Source organism: Chrysemys picta, chromosome 5 (assembly GCF_011386835.1).
Source record: "Chrysemys picta bellii isolate R12L10 chromosome 5, ASM1138683v2, whole genome shotgun sequence".
Classification (NCBI taxonomy): Eukaryota; Metazoa; Chordata; order Testudines; family Emydidae; genus Chrysemys; species Chrysemys picta.
The window spans coordinates 133,030,930-133,054,038 of record NC_088795.1 but is presented as its reverse complement, the minus strand read 5'-3'; positions in this window follow the sequence as shown (position 1 = coordinate 133,054,038).

Here is a 23,109-nt window from a genome sequence, read left to right as displayed (position 1 = left end):
GACCCACTGCATATTCCCTATTGCGAGTTGGGCCAAGGAAGTCATCACAGCAGCCAGGAGGTAGCTGTACTGAGTAATTTCTTCCACCAAGCCTCTGTATAATCCTTCGGTGCACAGCCTGGTTGCGTGGGCTATGTGACGGGATTGAATCTGCCCATCCCTCCATAATAATAGAAAGTCCTTCATTTTGGGTAATAAGGCTTTTATATAAGTGGTAATGTCAGCTGAGTTCTACAGAGCCTATTCCTGATTGTTTCAGAGCATGTCCTGGGGTTTTGTGATAAGAACAGTTCTGTTTGTATTATGATTTATATTAAATGTAGGTGTGTGTGTGTGTTTTGCTTTGCAGGCATATAGGAAGGCAGTATCCCTGCTCTAATGAGGTAGCAATCCAGCAGAACAAATCCTGATTTATTATAAACTTCCCTTGTGACTGGAGATGAGTGAACTGTTCTGAACTATCCAAACCGACTATATCTGCTAAGAGTCTCTCTTGAGAGAATATGCCTGCTCATGAAACTTCAGGCACCATTCACAGCCAGAAATACTGTGAAAAATATATTTTTGTGGTATTTTGGCACTTGCAAATCTGATCCCAATTCCCTTTGCTTTGGGCCTGGAAATGCAGAAAGAGAAAGGGCTTATCTGCTTATCTGAACTTTTTTTAAAAAAGAGAGAGAGAGAGAGCTGAACTCATGTTCATTTCTAGAAATGAGTAATGGTTTGGCGAAGTTCTTAATTGCACTGAACCAATTCATCCTTCCATTATTATGGCTTGGTTAGAATATAAACCCCAGTCATTAGAGTTGTAAGGAAAGTGTGTTCACTAGCTGAGCTGCCAACTAATGAAAGACACTGGGATGAGGGGGATTATCTTCATTGCTTGTTATGATGTTCTAAAATGTTTCACTTATAAATAAAAAGATGAATAAAAAACGGCTTCCTTTGCCTCTTTGTAAAGAATAATCCACACTGGAGAAACGTTTAGTCCATTTTTCTTTTCTTTTTTCCAGTCTGAAAAATCTTTTAGAATTTAATAGGGATGGAACCAATAGATTTCTTTAAAAATGTACCAGAGGTCTATAAAATTTTACTGTAAAAACAAAATGTATGATGGCTTTCCTATATGATTTTTGAAACATCCTTTAAAATTTCACAGCAAGGAGATAATTGTCTGTTTAATTCTGTAGTGTGGCTAAAATAAAAAACTCTACAGAAAGGTCAACAGGTTCTATTACATTCAGCAGAACTTCCCCATATACTTTTATTAAAGTGGCAGGTCAAAGTTTTCAATAGCTTTGTCATCTAATGCATCTGGCTAGGTCACAGCTGTTTTCATTTTGCTTTTATGTTGCTTTGAAATCCACCTTACTTATGCATTCTGTGCATAATTCAGTGCTGAAAACTCATTCAATCTGTAAGGTGAATGCCTGTGTTAAGTTTGGAATTGCTTGTGTAACTGGTAAGTCAAAGCAGTTCCATAATTCCTTTTGACTGGTTGGTATTTGTTGCAGTTTCAGTCCATTAAGCACATTCTCCTTTGTCACATGGGAGATACGAGTTCAGTTTGCAAACTTGTCTTAGTTTTCTAATGCAGCAACATATATTGAGCTTTTAATGTGAACTCATTTTAATTAGAAAAGAGAGTTTGTTAAAAACAAAAGGCCCATTTTCTCCCCTTTGTTTTACAGGAGTGACTCCTACTGAAGATAATAGGAGTTACCCTGGAGTAATAGATAGAATTAGGCCTAAAATGTTTACAGACACATACCCAGTTTTCTTTAAAGAAAACTCAGTCTGTCACTGTGTCAAAATCAGACATTTCACTTTGCATGGGGTTCCTGTAATCCTTTTTTCTTTTATCCACTACATTTTATTTTGAATTTTAGGATCAAATACATTCAGAAGGGCCTTATTTATCATCATCATCATCATCATCATCATCATATTAGTGTATCCCAGTTATTAAAGTTGTATCAAAAAGCCCCAACCATGAAAGGGACCCTGAGATGGGGTAAAATGCCATCATGAGCTGGAAAGAGGTTCATAGTCAATTAATTATGCCACCGGTGCAATAGATGTATCTAATTAGTTGCTGCTGGCAGGGCCGGCTCCAGCATTTCTGCCGCCCCAAGCAAAAAAAAAAAAAAAAAGCTGCAATCGTGATTGGCGGCGGCAATTGGAGAAGAAAAAAAAAAAGCCGTGATAGGCGGCGGAAGTTCAGTGGCAGGTCCTTCTCTCCTAGAGGGAGTCAGGGACCTGCCGCCCCCAAATTGCCGCAGGTGCCGCCCCTCTCCCTTGGCCGCCCCAAGCACCTGCTTGTTAAGCTGGTGCCTGGAGCCGGCCCTGGCTGCCGGGCTAGAGGGGCAGGACTGGGAGGTAGAAGGTGAGAACTTAATGGACACCTGGGCCTTGTTAAAGAAGAAATGTTACAGTTTTGAAATCCTGAACATGTGAAATCCCGAGCAAAGAAATCAAAAAGTTAAGGAAAGGTTAACTAAGGATGTACTAATGTAATTTTTGCAGATTCTAAAAATAACATTAACTCTGCACTCATATCTCGGCCCAGTCACAGCCTATAGACTGGAAACTCTCTTACTCCCAATCTGCATTGATCATCCAGTGATCAAAAGTTGCATCTTTTTAAATATCCAATGTGAAATGAGTTTGGTGGTCTCTGCATACTTGCAGTCACAAAAATGGATACTGCTTTGTAATCTCGTTGAATGTCTCAGCACACCGGCTATACAGACTAATTGTTTGACCTGATTCACATTGAAGTCAGTTCCAAAACTCCTGTTCACATCAGGAGACCTACATAATGGCCTTCTGACCCCTGATGGAGGCTTCCTCTGGAGCAGGGCTGACAGCTGGCAACCCTGTCTTCTGAGGCTAAAGAGGTCATCCATCTCTAGCACTTTGCACTTTTCACAAGCTGTACATTTACACAGATATTTAATAAAATATGTGCATGTTCATGAAAAAAGAACTAGTGGAAGAGAAAATGAATTCATGGAAAAATTACCCACAAAGCACAAGGTAAATTCTCCACAGGAATGCAGGTTTTACCACGCCAGATGAAAACATTCATCTATCAAACTTAGCATATCCTGTCACTGGCAGTGGGAAATAATCACTGCCAGCAAGGAAGGTGGAAATAATCTACAATGCAGTAGGTCAATTATTTTAATCTAGTATCCAAAGATAGATTAGGTTAATGGAGATATCCTATCTCCTAGAGCAGGCCTTGAAAGGTCATTGAGTCCAGCCCCCTGCCTTCACTAGCAGGACCAAGTACTGATTTTGCCACAGATCCCTAAGTGGCCCCCTTAAGGATTGAACTCACAATGCTGGGTTTACCAGGTCAATGCTCAAACCACTGAGTTATCCCTCCCCCCTTGATTAACTTCCAGCTACTGAATCTTAAGCTAGACAAATTCTAACAATGGGATATACTTCAACAGTGATGGTAACTAAGCATTGGTACAGCTTAACAAGGGATGTGAAGATGGATTCTCTGTCCATCCTGAAGTCTTTAAATCAACACTGGATTTTTTTTTTTCAAAGATCTGCTCTAGTTCTACCAAAAGTTACTGGGCTTGCTTCAGAAATCACTGAGCAAAATTGTCTGACCTATTTATGTTAGGCAGGAGGTCAGATTCCATGATTATGGAGTTCCTTCTGGCCTTAAAAAACTCTATAGCTGACATTCTGATCCCATTTAATAATAATAATAATTAATAATTAATAAATAATAATACCTAGCTTTCATATAGCACTTCTTAATCAATGGATCTCAACATCTGTAATGAAAGAGATTAGTGACATTATCCCCTGTTTACAGATGGACAAACAGAGGCATAGAAATGTGAAAATTACTTCCCAAGGTCACCAAGGAATAAAACCCAGATCTCCTGAGTCCTGGTCCAGTGTTTTACCCTCAAGACCACACTGCCTAAAGTCATTGGGAGTTTTGCCTACACTCCCTACAACCAGGATTTTGCCCTTTACATGTAAAACATTTATTTCTGCAGTGATCATCTTATGCATAGGAGAATGGTCAGATTTTCACCTCCTTCAAGGCTTAAGAGCCCTACTGTGAAAGATGAGAACAACACACATGCTCACCCAAGTAAGTGACTTTTCAGTGGCAAAGCAGATTTAAGAGCTTTGCGGGACGTAATACTCAGCAACTGGGAGATAGGAAGGAAGGATTCATGCAGCGAGAGAGATTATTCTATAAAACATACTTGCAGGAGACACCCACATAAATCAGAACTAGGACTCAGATAGGGATTTGCTGCATTGCAGATAACTCACATAGATACTCATTAAACACTTCTGGTTTCATTAATAAAAATACACCCATCTATACACATGTATGCCCGGGGGGATAGTTCCATCTATATCGATTGTTTCCTGTAGAACAAGACTGATACCAAGTCATAATTGTAAACCTCTGTTTGTTTGCAGTGATGCTGGAAAAGTGACTTAGGGCAAGTGTACACTTAAAACGCTGCATCAGCGCAGCTGTATGGCTTCACTGAAGACGCTACCATGCCAATGTAAGTTTGTAGTGTAGACCTGGCCTAAGAAAACACACACAAATGAAGGATGGGTGAATCAGATGTAATAAAACCTAACCAGATCATTCGCCCCAAATATGAACTAAAAATGGTGTTGTGTTGGTTTGTAATTTGCGACCAGATTCTAATACTCTTCTTATTTACACTGAGGAAGATCTTACTCCACACCCAATACTCCGGTGTCACAGGGTGGGTGGCCCCTTTTAGAGGGAGCAAAGTCAAATGTGACTGATTAGCTGCCTCCCAATTGGGGTTAAAAGAAGGCACCTGGGCCATATAAAAGAAAGAACAAGGACAGAGTCAGGTGAGAACTGCCTGTGATAGACAGGGAAGCTGTAGAGAGCAGAAGCCTCTAGAACTAGCGCGCTAATGCTAGGAGACAAGAGAGGGGCTAACCTGCTGAGCTGGAGAGCCAGCACTGGGAGGCTGAACAGGGCTGAATTGATGGCCTGTGTTTGGGTGGAAGAGTTGGGAGACTGGCCACTCTCAGGTGGATGGCTTGGGGAGTGGGGCCCTGGAACAAGGGCAGAAAGGAACTGGGAACTGAGCACTGGTGGACTCTTGGAGGGCTGATCAGGAAGTGGTGTCCCTGGAGAGGGGAAAGGAACAACACTATACCATTCTCTGTTTTACTATTGGAATTAGGAGATAGGTTTTACTATTGTATGTTTACATGAATAATTATGGTCAGTGAGGGGGACTGCTCTTTTATCACTGGCCTGAGGGGAAAGTGAGTGCAGGTGTGCTACTTCTGCCATGGCCAACTGAAGGAAGGGTGTTCCAGATGGGGATTGCCTTGTCACTGACCATTTTTAAATCCAGGCTGTTTCTCTAGCAAATTATTTGGGGGAAGTTCTATGGCCTGTGCTATACAGGAGGTCAGACTAGATGATCACAGTGGTCCCTTCTGATCTTGTAATCTACGAATTACACCTTGGTTTCAATTTGTGCAGTAGTCTCAGAATCTGGCTTGTTGTGATCATTTTTGTGAGCCTCCTTAGTATAGGCCATTTATTTATTTATACAGAAATGTAATTGTCCAGAGTGCTTTACATACAAATAAGAGACACTTTCCCTGCCCCCAGGAGCTTATGATATATGGGGCAAATTCTGCAAACAGTTTCATTAATATTAATGGGACCACTTGCTTGATTAAGGAATTTAGGATTTAGCCCTCCTTTATTAGATTATTTATGCCTATATTGTTGAGAGATTTTTGTTCTAATTCTTCATGGCATAAATGAATCACTGATTTACAAGATTGGGGGGGGGGAACCTTTCCCTAAATGCAGGTCATTCCATAATTGTCCAAACCAGTGTTTGAACTGGCTTCCATTCAAGTTTTTGATTTGCATGAGAGAGATTCCTATGGTGTCATTGCATTTTGTCCTGATAGAAGGACCAGCATAAGGATGTAGCACCAATATCAACTGAACAGGAGTAAGTGTTCCTGCATCATAGAATCTATGGTGACAAGTGAGTGTTATAAGGTGAATCAGAGAGGTTACATAGGTATGCCAAGATAAAGGGAAATACAGTACTCCTCATTCCTACATCACTCGACGCTGAGATACATTATATGTAAGTCTGCCCTTTTGACTTATATTGTCTCTATCCCTGGGTTGCCATAAGATATAAGTAACCAAATCGGGCACACAACAGTAAGGTGAAACTCTGAACGATCAGAATAGAATACAAAGGATGTTACATGGACTAACTGAAAGTGCTTTATTTTTTGACTCGTTAGCCATGGCTTCAGTTATACCCTAAGGATGTTAAAAGGGCCATGACCAAGCTGCAAAATTGAATCTGATATTTTCCACTAGGCCATGTATCACCGCTTAGATAAATGTCGCAGTATGATTCCCAATCCTGTACAGCCTTAAAAATTCATAATCAAGATCTTAGAGTAGCATGCAGAAGAGGCTTAAGGAAAGTATGTAGATTTTTCAGTGCTTTGCTTTTCCCATCTTCCTTTAGACTGCTATCAGCTAAATGGCAATTACTGTAGATAAAATAATACTGTACATCTGTTTCTACTTTCCCTCTTTCATACCATACAACCAGAATCTACAAATGTTTGGAATAGATATCAGTAGGTGGGTTGCTGATTGCTTTCTTCATAATTCAGATTGTTCTGTTGGCCCCACTAAATTAATCTACAATTAAATTGATGTTTAGGGTTACATTCATAAAGTGATGCATAATTTTGTGTGCTGACTTCCTAGCCACCGCTTTAAGCAAACAAACTGCCCTTCAATGTGTTCATTATTGCGCTAGCCTTTTGAATGCTTGCAGCTCTTAATTCATATTGGAATTCCCCTAGGGTTCAACTAATATATTTCCTGATTCCTAAACTGCTTTAAGAACAAGAATTGAAGATAATAAATGAATCCCCAACCCATTGTGAAGCATGTGAGTTTTGCATGTTAAATATTTTGTTGTTTTAAGGTAGCAGAACTGATCATTATCTCCTGAATCAAACGAATAAAATTGTGAGTCCTAAGATGCTCCCGTTACCGTCTCAGTTGCGAGTCAAATTAAATAATTTCACACTTTCCTTACAAACATGCAAGTCAGAAGTGACATCTTTCACAGGACTAATTTAAGCCAAATGAAATAATTACTCTGAAAGACGTTCAGAGTCTACAATTTTCGTTGAGGAAAAAAGTCGGTTTTGTTTTTTAATTAGTTGTTCAATACCTACAAAAATTTGTTTGCATTGCCCTTCTCCAGATATTCTGGGTAAATAGCAGAGCTGTGGTGAATAGTTTAGAAACACAGAAATTAGAGAAGAAAAATAAAAGACCTAACTATTAGTGTCTGGCTGGGGATACTGAGGCTTGGTCTGTATTATAAAACTGATCAGTTGAAGCCCCTAGAACTTTTGAGACCACGCACAAAAACATCCCAATGGTCCATACATGGAATGTAAACAACCTGTTAGAACAAACTACCTTTCAACAGGTTTGCTATTCAGTTAAAGTTTAAAATGTGTAGTCTAAGCTAGTTTAGTGCCAATGTGGATGTTGGAAAACTGAAATAGTTCAAGTAGTCCTCCAAATGCCCAACCAGGGAGCACTGGTGACCTTGCAAAATCTCCCAGAATGCCTGGCTTCTGGGAACTGAGTTAGAAATTGTGGAATAGGGGCCCAGAGGCGATGTTTGAGGCAGCACTAGTGAAAGCAAAACTTACACCAATTCAGGGTGGCTAATGTGAATGCACTGGATTGTTTGTACTTAAATCAGTACAACAGGTTCAAATACCAAGGTTTGTTCCTTCAATATAGACAAGGCTTGATTGTTTAAAGTCAAGCTCTAATTGGTCGGCTGGGCATTTTTAGTAATGTCACACGTACATCCTCATCAGTGGAACTACCCAAGCCCAGGGGTTACATGCAGCACCCTATAACAGGATGTTTGGTTTAGCGGCCATGGCTCTCACAACTGTGGAAGGCACTGTGGTTACCAGAAGCACAGTGTCTTAAAGAAAGAACTTGGAGAGCTGCAATCAAAGAGAGGAAACATGGTCTTAAAAAACACTGGTCTTGTGATTAAGGCATTGAAGCTGGATGCAGAAGATCAATACTCCTGGCTGTACTACAAAGTTCCCATGTGACCTTGGGCAGATCACTAAATCTCTCTGTGCCTCACTTCCCAATCTGTGAAATGGGAAAGATAATACTTTTCCTTCTCCGACCCTCTGTCTGTCTTGTTTCCTTACAGTAAGTTCTATATGGCAAGTCTGTTTCTCACAATGTTTCCAAAGAGCCTTGCACAGTGGGACTTTGGTTTCCCATTTGGGTTCTTAGATACTATTGTAATGCATGTAAACCGTGACCACTTTCTATGGTGCTGTCCCCCATCTAGTGGTGGCAAGGTCAACTAGAGATCAATGAACGTGCCATAAGGTTGGCTAAGAGAACTGGGTCTTTCAGCTCAGACAGTAGCAGTTCATGCTTTAAAATCTAGAGATCAAAAGTTCAACCCACACTGCTGATGACCCAGCTTGGGGCACCTGCATTACATACACAATAATAACATTCCCTGACCTTGGTGACTCATGTATTGCAAATTGCTTGGATATGCTTCAGAAAAACTTTAGGAAGTTGGATGTTTATCTGAACTGAACCCAAATTTTAAATCTTCAGAGGTTCACCTGCCATTGATAGATTTTGCTCAGAGCACAACTCCTTCCAGTACCCATCAAGTCTGTCCTTTAAAAAAGCTAACAAATATAGGCTAGTCACATAGGGACACTAGGTGTGGAAGAGAGGCTGAGTTTTGCTGTCCAAAAGGAAGAAAGGGAACTCCAAGGCAAAGAGGGTCAAGCTCAAGCAGTATTCCATCAATTTGCTTTGCTGTGCTGTTGGTCTGTTCAGTGCCGACTGTTTGATCTCGCTGATTAGGGTCTTGGGCTTTGCTTTTGCTTTTGGTTTTGCTTGACAGCAGTAGAGAGAACCAGGGCCATTACAGCCATAAAAAAAAAAAGCAGCAGCAAGGGAGATGAAAAGAGATCATAGGAGGCAAAAATGAGAGTAATAGAATTGCTAGATTAAAAAGGAAACTAAAATGGAGAATAAATGACTGAGCAAGTTAAAAAGCAAGGAGCCGAGTTGGGGGTGGGGGACAGCGTGAAGCAACACCCAGTATAGTGACAACTTTTGCTGTTAAGGCTTTTTTTCTTTTTTGTACAGTGTTTCCAATCTGAAAACTAAATAACTTATAGATTCATAGATTCTAGGACCTCGAGAGGTCATCGAGTCCAGTCCCCTGCCCGCATGGCAGGACCAAATACCGTCTAGACCATCCCTGATAGACATAAGCCCATATACCACAGCAGCTCCCTTCTCAAGGCACTTCAAGGTGTGGAGAGGGGAGCACTTGCAACAAAGGCCCGGACCCTGTGCCTCTAACTCAGTTTGACATCAGAGATGATGGCAAAGGATCTTTCAGCAATTTCAGGAATGCAGGGCAGAGTCCATGGAGAGAGAAGGAAGGGGAGAAATTAACTGAAGAGGTCATGAGCGTCGACCGGGATGAATATCATAGAGAAGTCATCAGCGTATTAATAGGGTTTTAAATAATGGGCAGTAAATAAGGCCTGGGGACACACAATGAAGGATGCAGATGTAAAGAAGTAAGCACCATTCAGCTTGTGCCCTGAAAGCAGCAGGGGTCCTATGGAAAACATAGTGTGCAATCATGTAAACAGACTGTCATAATGCATAATCACAAGGAGGTTACACAGGCAACATTTTATCTTTATCTTTAATGGATTACTTATAGTATGTTCCAAATGGCCCAAACATCTTTAAACACCATTTCATCTTTTTTCTTCCCTATATCTACTATACCATTAGAATCTTTTATCTACCTATGTGACTCCTTATAGCATTAGGCACTCCAGGTAATAAATAGTGTAGCAATAATGTTTTATTTCACACTAAAATTACCAATTCTAGCAGGCTTTCTACATCATGTCCTATAAATAAATCTGAAGCCTACCTACTATAAACTGAAGAAGCCATTGATTTTCTATGCAAGTTGGAATGCAACTTGAAAAATTGTATGTGAAAGCTGCAATGTAGCAGATCATGCTTTATGAATGAAGAACATACTTCGTGGGTTCTATTCACTATAAGGGCAAGTGTTTCCTTGCACATGCCAAAGTGTTTTTGGAATACCCATTTTTATGGCATACAGTTCATAGACTCAGACTTTAAGGCCAGAGGGTACCAGTGTGATCATCTATTCTGACCTCCTGCACATCGCAGGCCACAGAACCTCCCCCACTCCCTCCTCTAATAGACCCCTAACCTCTGGCTGAATTCCTGAAGTCCTCAAATCATGATTTAAAGACTTCAATTTACAGAGACTCCACCATTTACTTTAATTTCAATAAGCAAGTGTGTGGGGCAACGATCCGGGCGCCGGTGGGACTCCCCCCCATACTTCTCAGGAGCGTCCAGCAGCGCGCTTTCTGTGATTCTGTGTTCTGTCCCCACTTCTCCTCCAACCTCCCCAAAAATACTCAGCATAATCCCATCTGCCCACACAGTCCAAACCCCCATGGCTAATTCACATACATGATTTTGTCCTAGGTGAGGGATTGTGATTAATTTATCCTTATAATTAAAGGGTGCATTCACACCAATCAATCTAACTGAGGTTCTAACTACACCCATAACAAGGTTTCACCTAGCTCATAATAAACCATGTGTCATTATATTGTTAATAAACTGGCATAGCATATGGAGTATTTCCCCTCTGGAATACGTAGAATATAGATCCTTATTTAAAAAGCAAACAAACAATAATGTTAATCTTTTCCCTGATAGATAGAGAAAGATCTTTCAAAGCACAGCTATGCTAACAAGAAAATATGAACTCGTGTATCTAGAAACAATACCCTCAGAAAGGATCCATGCTTTAACACATATTAGAACTCAAGGACAAACATTTTTGGCCTGGGTCATGATTATTCACTTCTGATTGCCATTCAGGATAATAGAGGAAATGCCCCAGAGTCTGTCACTGCAAGATTTCTATCTCAGTTCTGCAGATAATATTTGGATAGGTCTGTTAAACTTTAGATACACATCTAGGACTGGAATCTTCAAAGGGGTACATGAGAGTTAGCTGCCCAATTCCCACTGGAAGATTCTGAAAGTCGGGGGGAACTGGCCACCTAAATCAGTTAGGAACCTTTGCAAATGCTAGCCTACACTATGTTCTCCCACCTCTTTTGTAATGCACCTATATGTGTTTCAAGTATGGGTAGAAGGAATCGTACTTCAGTGAAGTATACCTGATGACTACCTCAGGTCCTAAGTTGCATTTACTGTGGGGCAGTGTGTGTCATAAGCATCACTGGGAAGGAACTGAAGCTCAGAGACTCACAATTCCCTCCCTGCTCCCCTCTGCTGCAGGAAGGTAATAATTTACTGCTGACCTGTACCATCTTCAAATTACTATCTTCTTCATGCTGGCTTCACTGAGCTGGCCAGTGTGTTTGCATGAGGGTAAAGATCAGACTCAAGGTTCAGTCCACTTTCTGTCCTATTGCTCTGAGGTTGGGCACAAGGCATAAGTGGACACAGCCCTGCCTGGAGCCGAGGTCTGGTTTGCCAGCACAGGTGCATAACAGGAATTCTTATCCCTCTTTATGCTCCTGTGCAGAAACATGGCTCAAGCCAAAATCTAGTCTTGTGTGTGGTACCCTTTAGTGCTCACAGAAGGCACCTCAATTACTTTTTAAGGAAGAGGAAGACCATAGTGAGAGAACTTGACTAAGCATAGTCTGGTGCCAGGTTGTCACCCACTGTTGGGTTTGATCGATAAGGTCAACAACAGTTGCCCAAGGGCCTCATGCCAAGAAGAAACAAGGAACCTTTAAAAAAAATGGTACTAAATGACAAACATTCAGGCACTTTTTAAAACAAGGTTATTTTTTCAAACTTTCTTATGGAAATTATTCCATTTTAAAGATTAATAAAACAAAAATTAACTTTTTTACATTTAAAAAATAGAAAATCTTGAAAGAAATGAATTTTATTTCCCAAAACAGGTAACATTTTTTCAACCCCCCCCAAAAACCCAAAACAAAAAGAACAATCTCTAGAGGAAACTCACTTTCATGTAAGCATGAGTGAAAGTGTTAGTTCAGAAAGCTGTTTATCAGTGATAGTGGCTTTATTATGGCACTTTCAAATGACAGGGAGATGGCGATAGAAAAATAGTCCCACAAAATACCGAATCTGATCAACCATCCAAAGTACTTAAGGAACACAGCGCGAATATGTGTAAGTAGAAGTATCCCTGTCTCTGGACAGCAGTGCTACCAGAGTGTGGAATAGACCGTGTTGTTGTACCACCAGCAGGGTGATCACGAACTGCTGGGGTGTGGTGATTACTGAGCAAATCAATCTGGTCAGTTCAGTTTATGGTGGTTCCTTATGTCATTCAGGCCTCTGGTCTTCCTACTACATTGAATTATTTATTGGCATTGCAGTAAGCACGTAGGAGCCCCAGTCATGGCCCAGGACCCCACTGTGGCAGACTCGGTACAAAAGACAGTCCTTGCCCCAAAGATCTTATGGAAGAAGACAAAATCCTAGTAATAGAAGTTGGCAGTTTCACTGGCAGGATTTGTGTGTATCGTTCCTTCATTGTTCACTTTGTTTTGTATCCCTTCAGTTTCACGCTGAGCAATTTGACCAACCTTAAAATTTTAAAGCCAGCTCAGCTGGTGCCATGAACACCAAGCTCCAACTATTTACAGATTATTTACAGGTTTGGCCTAGCACAGTCCTCAGTAGTAACAGGCTCCTGGCTCCTTCCGGACCTACTCTCCCCTCCTGGTCACTGCCATCACACCTTCCCCAGGACTCATGTCCTCCCAAGCTTTTAGCCCCGTTAACGAGGCTGGCAGGTGTGACCAGTTTCCAGCCCAGGCCTAGCTTGTGGCCCAGCTCCAACCCATTTCCCCTAATTGGAGCTGGAGTGGCAGGAGCTGATTAGGGTTTCCCCTGCAGCACCTTGCCTCACCAGCCCAAGTTTTCAGATTGTAACAAAACATGAAACCAGGCAAGTTTCATTCTCATAGGCCTTGTCTTCACGGCTAAGAAAAAGTGTAATTAAAAAAATATATATTTCAGGGTAACTAACATGCATGAACTAACCTGAGGTAAAAATGCAGTGAAGACCAAGCAGTTTAGTTTTACTGTGAGATAACAGCTGTATTCCCCAGCCTGGGGTTAACCTGGGCAACTTTACCTTAAGGTAAAACTAATTTTACTTTATTAGATGCTCTCATGCCTTGTAACACAAGAGGCAACCCAGACTTTCCACCTCCATCTATCTAAGGCCATATTTCTTGCCCCATTAAAATGGAAGTGTCTGGCCTTCATTATATTTTTCTGGCTCAGTGTAGCTCATGCCATTATTTACTCTGAGATTAAAAAGGCACCTTTTTTAGCAGTTAAGACAAGGCCTTTGTTAACTATCTCCCTGTGCGGAGGGTCTGTCCCATGTCTGGTACAACATTTCAATCTCGCTTAAGTCCTCAGAACAGACTTAAGAAGAAGCTGGTGGTACATAGGGGTTTTTGATGGTTCTCTGCACGGGCGTGGACTTGGCCCTGTATGTGTGAGGATATCAATAATTTACTTTCTAGAAACAATTCAAGATAACAGAAGACATTATTGTAGTTCATTGCATTAATACAGAAGTGTTTTTTCTTTTTCAATGAGATTTACAAAGACAACCACAGACCTCATTAAAACCAATAGATGTGCCAAGACCTTTCTTTCAGACTCAACAGAGAGAGAGGAATCAAGCCCTATGTATGTAATAAAAATGGGGGCTACTGCACCAGGTCATATGGCAGGTCAGAGAACTAAGCCGTGTGGACTGAGGCATTTCCCTGGTTGCAGGGGGTAGGATTTGGTTGCAGGTTGTGAGTGGTGGAGGCAGAAAGCTGGGAGAAGGTACTGAGCAGGGCCCTGAAAGGCAGGAAAGAGACAGTTTGTTCGGGCCAGAGCTTGCTCGAGTGGCAGACTTGGGGCTTTCTGAGTAAGGAAATGGCCTGCAGCTGTTTGTTTCTCCTGTGTCCAGGGAAATGGGATTGTGTTTACCGTTTTTTCCCTGTAAATGAACAAGAATATACCTGACTGATAACATCTATTTCTAAGAGGTTTGGAAAACATGACCCTGCGAGAAGGTTGAACTAATTGGCCATGTTTAGGCTAGAGAAGAGAAGGCTGAGGGGAGGACATGACAAGTCTTCAAATATGTAAAAGATTGTTATAAAGAGGGTAATGACCAATTGTTCTCCACGTCCGTGGGGGTAGGACAAAAAGTAATCCTCTTAGTTTGTACAAAAGGAGATTTAGGTTAAACGTTCTAAGTATAAGGCTAGTTAAGCACTGAAATAAGTTTCTAAGGGAGGTTGTGACCCTCACTGGAGGTTTTTAAGACAAACACCTGTCAAGGGTGATCTAAGTATACTTAATCCTGCCTCCGCATAGAGGAATGGACAGGATGATCTCTTGAGATCCCTTCCAGCCCTATACTTCTATGATTTCTTATCCAAATGGAAACAACCATGCAAGGCCTTGAATACTAGCTAACCACTTGGCCCTTCTGATTTTCTGAGCTAAAGCAAATAAGATGATGATAGATTAAGATGGGCACACTTGCAGAAGCAACCAAATACAACTACATTTGAAATGATAATGCCTTCAATTTGGTTAACAGTGGGGTAATTCAAACTGTATGTAGAGAGGTATTAAGAAGGGCAATCAGATAAAAAAAGTATGAATACTATCCTCAGCTCCTCGCAGCATGCATCTTTTCACTAATCACATGATAACTGAATGTTCTCCTAGAGGTTACTCAAGAATAAAATGATTTTCTTTGTGTGGTACATGTACCCTGTGTTTTGCGACTGGCTGTGTCTTCTTGAGGAGATTAAGAGAAATGGAATATAAAGCAGGATCAATGCCCTACTGTGTACAGTAATTGCACACGTTAATTGTGCATTTTAAATGAAACATTATTTTCACAATCACTACATTGGAAACAATGATGATTGTACAGCAACGCCTGGAAATATGATTGCGTTATTTCTGGATTACATCATCCCACCAGGCTTTATTTTAGTGTGTGTGTTTGTAATTTTCCATCCTTTAAAAAAATAAAAAAGCAGTGTAAAAATGTAAATAAGAATGAAATGGCAAACAATAATATCACAATATACATAGCCACATTAGGGAAAAAAGAGGTCTAATTCACTTCTCCTTCTAATCTAAAACTAGTTAATAATAAATACTCTTATATAGCACATTTCATCCATAGATCTGAAACTGCTTTACCATGGAGGGCAGTATCTTTATCCCCATTTTACAGATGGGAAAAACTGAGGCACAAAGAAGGAAATAAACCTGCCCAAGGTCACCCAGCAAACCAGTGGCAGAGCTGGAAACTGAACTAAGGCAAAAGTCCGTGTTCATCTCAATGGGATTACTCCTGATTTATTCTAGCCGGAGAGAAGAACTGGGCTGAAGAAGTCTATTTTCCTTATCTCATGGTCAAATTCGCAGGCACACTCCAGCTACATTGTGCTTCTCCAGTGATGCAAAGTGTTAGAGGGCTTTCCCTTCACCCTTTCCCCTGGTTCTTGTCATGCAAACAGAAAGCAGAAGACCAAAAGTCCGAAGTGCAGGCAATGCAATGTTTATTGGGGTTAGTTCCAAGCAAACATATCCATAGTTCTACACTCTGGCAGAGTTTGTTTCCCAGTGTTCCATTCCCAGCTCTGACACCACAGAGCCTTTACCCCATATCCCCCTTCCCAGCTCTGATGCTACAGAGCGTTTATCCCATATCCCCCCTCCCATTCCCAATTCCCCATTCCCCCTCCTTAGCAGGCCTATATATACCTTCAGTGCACCCCCCTAGTCACACCCCTTACAACTTATGGTCATGTTCCGTTTGGAAGGGTCGTGAGTTGGGGTCTTCGTCCCACCTCTTTTGTATCCCATGGGATGGGTAAGGAGTGAGGTTGTACTCCGGTAGGGGCAGGCATTTCTCTGGTCTTTCAGTGTTTTACCTTCCCCCCTCTTCCCCTGCCCCCTCCCCCCCCGCAATCTCCCCTTGCCCCTCCCAACTGGTTGCTTGACCTTGCCTTGAGATAAGAAGTTGAGGTGGTCTTCAGATGTGCGCTCATATATAAAAATTGTATTAAAGCTAATATTAAAATATATATATATAATACGTAGATTGGGAAAAGAGAGTCTGTACCTCTGGGTATAGTGCTTAGATTATCCACTAATATAAAGTTTGTTTTTAAAATTCATATGATACATAATGAGCAATAACCCATGCCCAGTAACACTTCAGCTCTATCCCTTATCTTTTCCCATTGTACTAAAAGCCACATCTGGTTGTGGGAAATGCAACATACAGTCTCTTTGTTCATTGTTCTTCATACATATTAGTATAAGATATAAGAGTATCAAAATGTCCAACCCAAAAGTTCTATGTCAGGCTGATAAACAAGCCTATATACTAATAGAAAGCAGCCATAAACCCAGAGTTAACAAACAAAGAGTTAACTGGGTTAATGATGGTTTCATGCCAACATGGTTTTGCAGCACCTAGTCAATTAGAATGATAGAGTTGTGTCTAAAACCCAGCCATGGGCCTGACCATCCTGAAACTTGTAGGTGTATGAAATCCAACTGCAGATCTAGATCCAAAATTTATAGCTTGATCTCTAAACAATACATCAAATTAAAATATCTATTAGCCCCCAGTGGAAGTTTGTTTATTCGTCAACAGTGGCAGAAATTAGTGTGTATAAATATTTGCACATGCAAAACAGAATTTTCATGCACAAACAGGATTTGTCAGTGAAACCTAGTAAATCCTGTCTGCTTGTTCTGTGAGCATGCAAATGATTGGGTGTGCAAATTTAGAGGCTATTTTTTTTAAATAATTGTGGGGGGGGGGTTAATTAAAAGAAGTCTGAAAAGTTTAAATATAATCTAACAGATCTCCTGATTAGGAAGTGTTTTGTGTGTGTATGTGATATACAGCCTAAGCTATCCTTCACTTAACTGTTAAACTGGAATATCCTGTGTGATGTTAGAAACCCTCACTGCTTGGGACATTTACAGTTGATGGACAAAATATTAGAAATATTGTAGAGAAAATCCTTCATTGGCTGGGAGACAAGTTGGTTATATCTAAAATAATGGTGCTTTCCATCTTCTGTGTTTTGATGACTTACTTACATAACCTGGGTTCATGCAGTCACATCTTCTGGCATAGGTGCTGACTTTTTTAGTTTTCCCCGGGAGTGGTCTGCCCCAACTCTGTCCCTTCCCTTGAGGCCCCACCCCCATTCCACCTCTTCCCACTCCCCCTCCAACACCTCCCCAGAGACCCCCCCCCACTTGCTGCTCGCTGCTCTCTGCCCTCCCCCAAGCACCTCCCCCAGCTGCCAAACAGCTGTTAGGCAGCACCCCAGATAAGCTGTTAGGTGGTGCCTTGAAATGAACAGATGATCGGCAGTGCCGCAGCTGTGGCTGCTGGGTGTTGAGCACCCACTATTTTTTTTTAGCATGGGTGCCTGAGCCACGGAGCACCCACGGAGTCAGTGCCTATGTCTTCTGGGATTCCTAGATCAACAGGGGCCACTAGAGATACAGAGCAAGTGGGCTTGGATTGGGCTGCCCAAGGGGTGAAATCTGTTTTAACACAGTAGACCAGTTACCGCTGGTATAAAATAATAATAATAATTAATAATAGAGTGACCACGGTTGGAGTTAAATAAAATCAGACTAGTTCTGAAAGAGCAGGATCTGAAGCAAAAATCCGATAAATTCTTTCCTGTGAGAGATGTAATGTCTGTAGAATTGCAATTTGTTGTCTAGAATCATAGTGCCAGAGAAGTGGGAAATGCAGTGCTAAATTCACTAGATGGAATTCTATGGCCTGTGTTATGAAGGAGGTCAGACTAGATGATCATAGGGAATTCTTCCAGACTGAAAATTCATTAATGTAGAGTACATACAATCTCCTTTCACTGGAATTCCAGCGAGCTTGAAAATAACCCAAGTACTAACGGATTAAATAAATCAACAAGTCATTATGAAAACTAGCCCATCAATGACATTTCTGCAGAAATCAATGAAGTAACTGAAGATAGTTAACAAGTTACTACTGCTACGTCGGCACCTCCTGTTTTATTAGGCCGTGTCATAGAAGGTTAAGTTTTACAGTTTAAAAAAAAAGCAGATGAAGATTCAAACTTCTTGAGTTCTATTCCCATCTCCATTACTGAGTGTAAGGAAATCACATAGGGCCAGATTGTGGACCCCTTGCTCAGACTAGTGGGTACTTACTCATGTGAGTAATGCCACTGAAGTGAGTAGGCCCACTTAGGTGAGTATGAGTCATTAGTTTTAGTAATTGCTGTGCAATCTGTCCATTAGGCTCTTTGCACCTGAGAGTCTGCCATGTATAAAATGGCTAGAACAGCACTTACCCGGTGTTGTGAGAAACAGTTGATATTTTTAAAGTTCCTTGTATCTCTATTGCTGCCACAGGCTTTGGTGGTAGAATTCCAGAGGCCTGGCTTATACTGCCCCAGATATCCAAAGGGCAAAGAACACATGAGGTCAGTTTTTCCCTTAACATATCGCTGCGTTAGCATTTAAGGCAATAACCTATCCTGTGGGAACTTGTGGCTAGAGAAAGAGGGAGAGAATTATTTTTTTTCTTTTGGCAAGCTACTCCAGCTATGCGAGAAGAAAATCTGCAAAGTGTGTGTGTGTGTGTGTTTGTGTGTATGTGTGTGTGTGTAAGTATAACCTACTCCAGGTGTATTTAATTGTTAGGAGTTTGCAAGACATTACTAATATGATGTGAGGGAAAAATCCTAGTAAATCCCAAATTCATGTTAAGGAAGAGATGATCCCTTTAAAGTAAAGGTTCAGATTCTCAGTCCTGCTCCCCTCCCTTTGTGCTGCTCAGACTACAGAGATGACCTTTAACCTGCCAGCTGGAAATACCGCTAGGTAGAGGTCTGTGGAGCACATGGAATGGCTGGAGAGTGATGTGCTCCAGAGACCCCCAAATGGGAGATGGTTCCTTGGAGAGCATAGCCAGCTAGCATAGTTTAGTGCAGTTTCCAGGCTGTTCTAAGCTTTCGTCAGGGTCAGGGATTGACCAAAATCAAAACAAGGTGCTGCTGTGACTGGCTCCCTGACAGCTCTTCCTCTCGGTTTTGCAAGCAGAGGCTGAAAATAACAAATAATCTGGTCCCTGAGCTGCATCCTACTGAGGCTGCCAACATGGGTATAAGAAGACCGATTTATCTAGATAAATGAGGGATTTAGTAGGATTTTTAAAGTAATTTTTATTTGGCATTAGAGAGGATCATCATGGCAAAACTTTTAGTGAAGGTTTTTGTGGGCAGAGATGTTAATAATCTGTGAGCAGGCAAAAATGAAAGGGCAAATTTTCTGCCTTGCATCAGTAAGCAAATCCAGGTACAAAAGAACTCGAGATGAAGAGAAGCTGCTGCCTACTGTTTTGAATAACAGCAGCACCATTTTGATTTTTTTTTGGTATTAAAAATACCAACTACAGTATGAGATGCTGCATGAGAAGACCTCTGAGAGGAGTGATAATGGAGTAGCTCCATAAAGCAGACTACTTACTATCCGAACAAAATGATAAGATTAAAAATATGTTGCTCCTTAGTACCATATGTATAACGTGTTTACTTTTAATTTGGAGGAGCAGATGACGTGCAAGAAAATTATTCATGATTGATGTAATCACTCTTTCCCTTGCCAAGATAATAACACAGCTTTACAATGGATAAGATATTCGTATTCACCACATAATAAATATTTCTGAATGTTTTTCCTTATTAACAGGAGGAAATGAGAGAGCAGAAAAACTTGGGAGCTAAATCCACTTATGGATAACTATTTGATCAATTTCCAAAGCAATTTTTACAATATTTTTTTTTATTTGTATTTCTGCATGGAATTGGTAAATTTAAAAAAAATAAGAAAAATTCATAAAGAGAACATTATACTTGCAACGTTAAGTGCTCAGAAGTCAGGAAATGCTAAAGTTAATGTCACCCATATAACCTTAATTTTGCCCCCTTGTGCTAATTCATGACAGTGCTGGCCCAAATGCTCAACTGGTATAAACTAGCATATTTCCATTGGCTTCAAAGCAAGGGACAGATCTTCACCTTAACTTTTAAATACATGATCCCAGACTGTTTCCTAAATAATATAATACTGAGAATTTCCACACTCACCCCAGAGCCTATATATTGTTCTGCCCTTCCAATTCCTACACCCTATGGAACAACCCCTCCTCAGAACCTGCCATCCCCATAGGGTAGTCTACATTGCAGCTGGAGGTGTAATTTCCAGCTCAGATAGACATACCCATGTGAGCGCTGATCGAGCTAGTGCTCTAAAAATAGCAGTGTAGCCACAGTGGCAAAGGCAGCAGCTTGGGCTAGCTGCCTGAGTACATACCTAGCATCTTGCATAGGATTGTACTCAGGCAGATAACGTGTGCTTGACATGGTCACACTTCTGTTGTTAGGCACTAGCTCGATCAAAACTTGTACGTGCATGTCTACCTTCAGCTGCAGTGTAGACATATCTTGAGTTCGACAGTAGGACATGGCCACTGGCATTAAGACTAGAAGACCTTGTATCCATGTCCTGGCTACACCATCTCCTGCTCCTCCACCCTCAATCCCAGGAAGCACAGTTTTGCTGCCAGCTGTGCCTAGAACCCTCCTGAAAAGGTGAGTTGCACAGGGAAAGGCAAAAGTCAGCATAGCCTCAAGGCACATGCATGTCTTAGACTCTCCACAGAGCTTGATGGAGGGAAGATGTCCATAGCTGTGCTCTGGTGTTGCCTGCTCCCACCCTCTCCTCTCACAGATTCCTGACACAGTGACATACTCAAGGAGCTAATAGAGGAGGTATCTGAGCCTCTAGCTATTATCTTTGGAAAATCATGGGAGACGGGAGAGATTCCAGAAGACTGGAAAAGGCCAAATATAGTGCCCATCTATAAAAAGGGAAATAAAAACAACCCAGGAAACTACAGACCAGTTAGTTTAACTTCTGTGCCAGGGAAGATAATGGAGCAAGTAATTAAGGAAATCATCTGCAAACACTTGGAAGGTGGTAAGGTGATAGGGAACAGCCAGCATGGATTTGTGAAGAACAAATCATGTCAAACCAATCTGATAGCTTTCTTTGATAGGATAACGAGCCTTGTGGATAAGGGTGAAGCTGTGGATGTGGTATACCTAGACTTTAGTAAGGCATTTGATACGGTCTCGCATGATATTCTTATCGATAAACTAGGCAAATACAATTTAGATGGGGCTACTATAAGGTGGGTGCATAACTGGCTGGATAACCATACTCAGAGAGTTGTTATTAATGGTTCCCAATCCTGTTGGAAAGGCATAACGAGTGGGGTACCGCAGGGGTCTGTTTTGGGACCGGCGCTGTTCAATATCTTCATCAACGACTTAGATATTGGCATAGAAAGTACGCTTATTAAGTTTGCGGATGGTACCAAACTGGGAGGGATTGCAACTGCTTTGGAGGACAGGGTCATAATTCAAAATGATCTGGACAAATTGGAGAAATGGGCTGAGGTAAACAGGATGAAGTTTAACAAAGACAAATGCAAAGTGCTCCACTTAGGAAGGAAAAATCAGTTTCACACATACCGAATGGGAAGAGACTGTCTAGGAAGGAGTACGGCAGAAAGGGATCTAGGGGTTATAGTGGACCAAAAGCTAAATATGAGTCAACAGTGTGATGCTGTTGCAAAAAAAGCAAACATGATTCTGGGATGTATTAACAGGTGTGTTGTGAGCAAGACACGAGAAGTCATTCTTCCGCTCTACTCTGCTCTGGTTAGGCCTCAGCTGGAGTATTGTGTCCAGTTCTGGGCGCCACATTTTAAAAAAGATGTGGAGAAATTGGAAAGGGTCCAAAGAAGAGCAACAAGAATGATTAAAGGTCTTGAGAACATGACCTATGAAGGAAGGCTGAAAGAATTGGGTTTGTTTAGTTTGGAAAAGAGAAGACTGAGAGGGGACATGATAGCAGTTTTCAGGTATTTAAAAGGGTGTCATAAGGAGGAGGGAGAAAACTTGTTCACCTTAGCCTCTAAGGATAGAACCAGAAGCAATGGGTTTAAACTGCAGCAAGGGAGGTCTAGGTTGGACATTAGGAAAAAGTTCCTAACTGTCAGGGTGGTTAAACACTGGAATAAATTGCCTAGGGAGGTTGTGGAATCTCCATCTCTGGAGATATTTAAGAGTAGGTTAGATAAATGTCTATCAGGGATGGTCTAGACGGTATTTGGTCCTGCCATGCGGGCAGGGGACTGGACTCGATGACCTCTCGAGGTCCCTTCCAGTCCTAGAATCTATGAATCTATGACATGCCCTATAGGGAAGGAGGTTTGTGCCACCACAGGTATCCTCCCTTTCACATATGAAAGAGAGACTCATTAAGCTAGGGTGACCAGATGTCCTGATTGTATAGGGACAGTCCTGATTTTTGGGTCTTTTTCTTATATAGGCTCCTATTACCCCCGCCCCCGCCCCACCCCCCCCTCCCCCCCCCCCCTGTCCTGATTTTTCACATTTGCTGTCTGGTCACCCTACATTAAGCAGAACATCTCCTGTACATGTGGGTCATTGAGGGGTCATTCTCCCACCTCAATAGCTTTTTGTATGCAATGTAAATTCCCAATATTTCTCAATCTACTGGGGTTTGCATATTTGGAAAGATTTATTCTTCATCCTGGGAGAAGACTATTACTTCCCGGAGGGTCTTTTCACTTTTTCTAGTCTGGCGCAGCCAACTGGAGCTCTGACATAGGCCTCTACATATACACTCCTGTTTCCCCCAGACAGTCCATCCATATTTCTTTCATT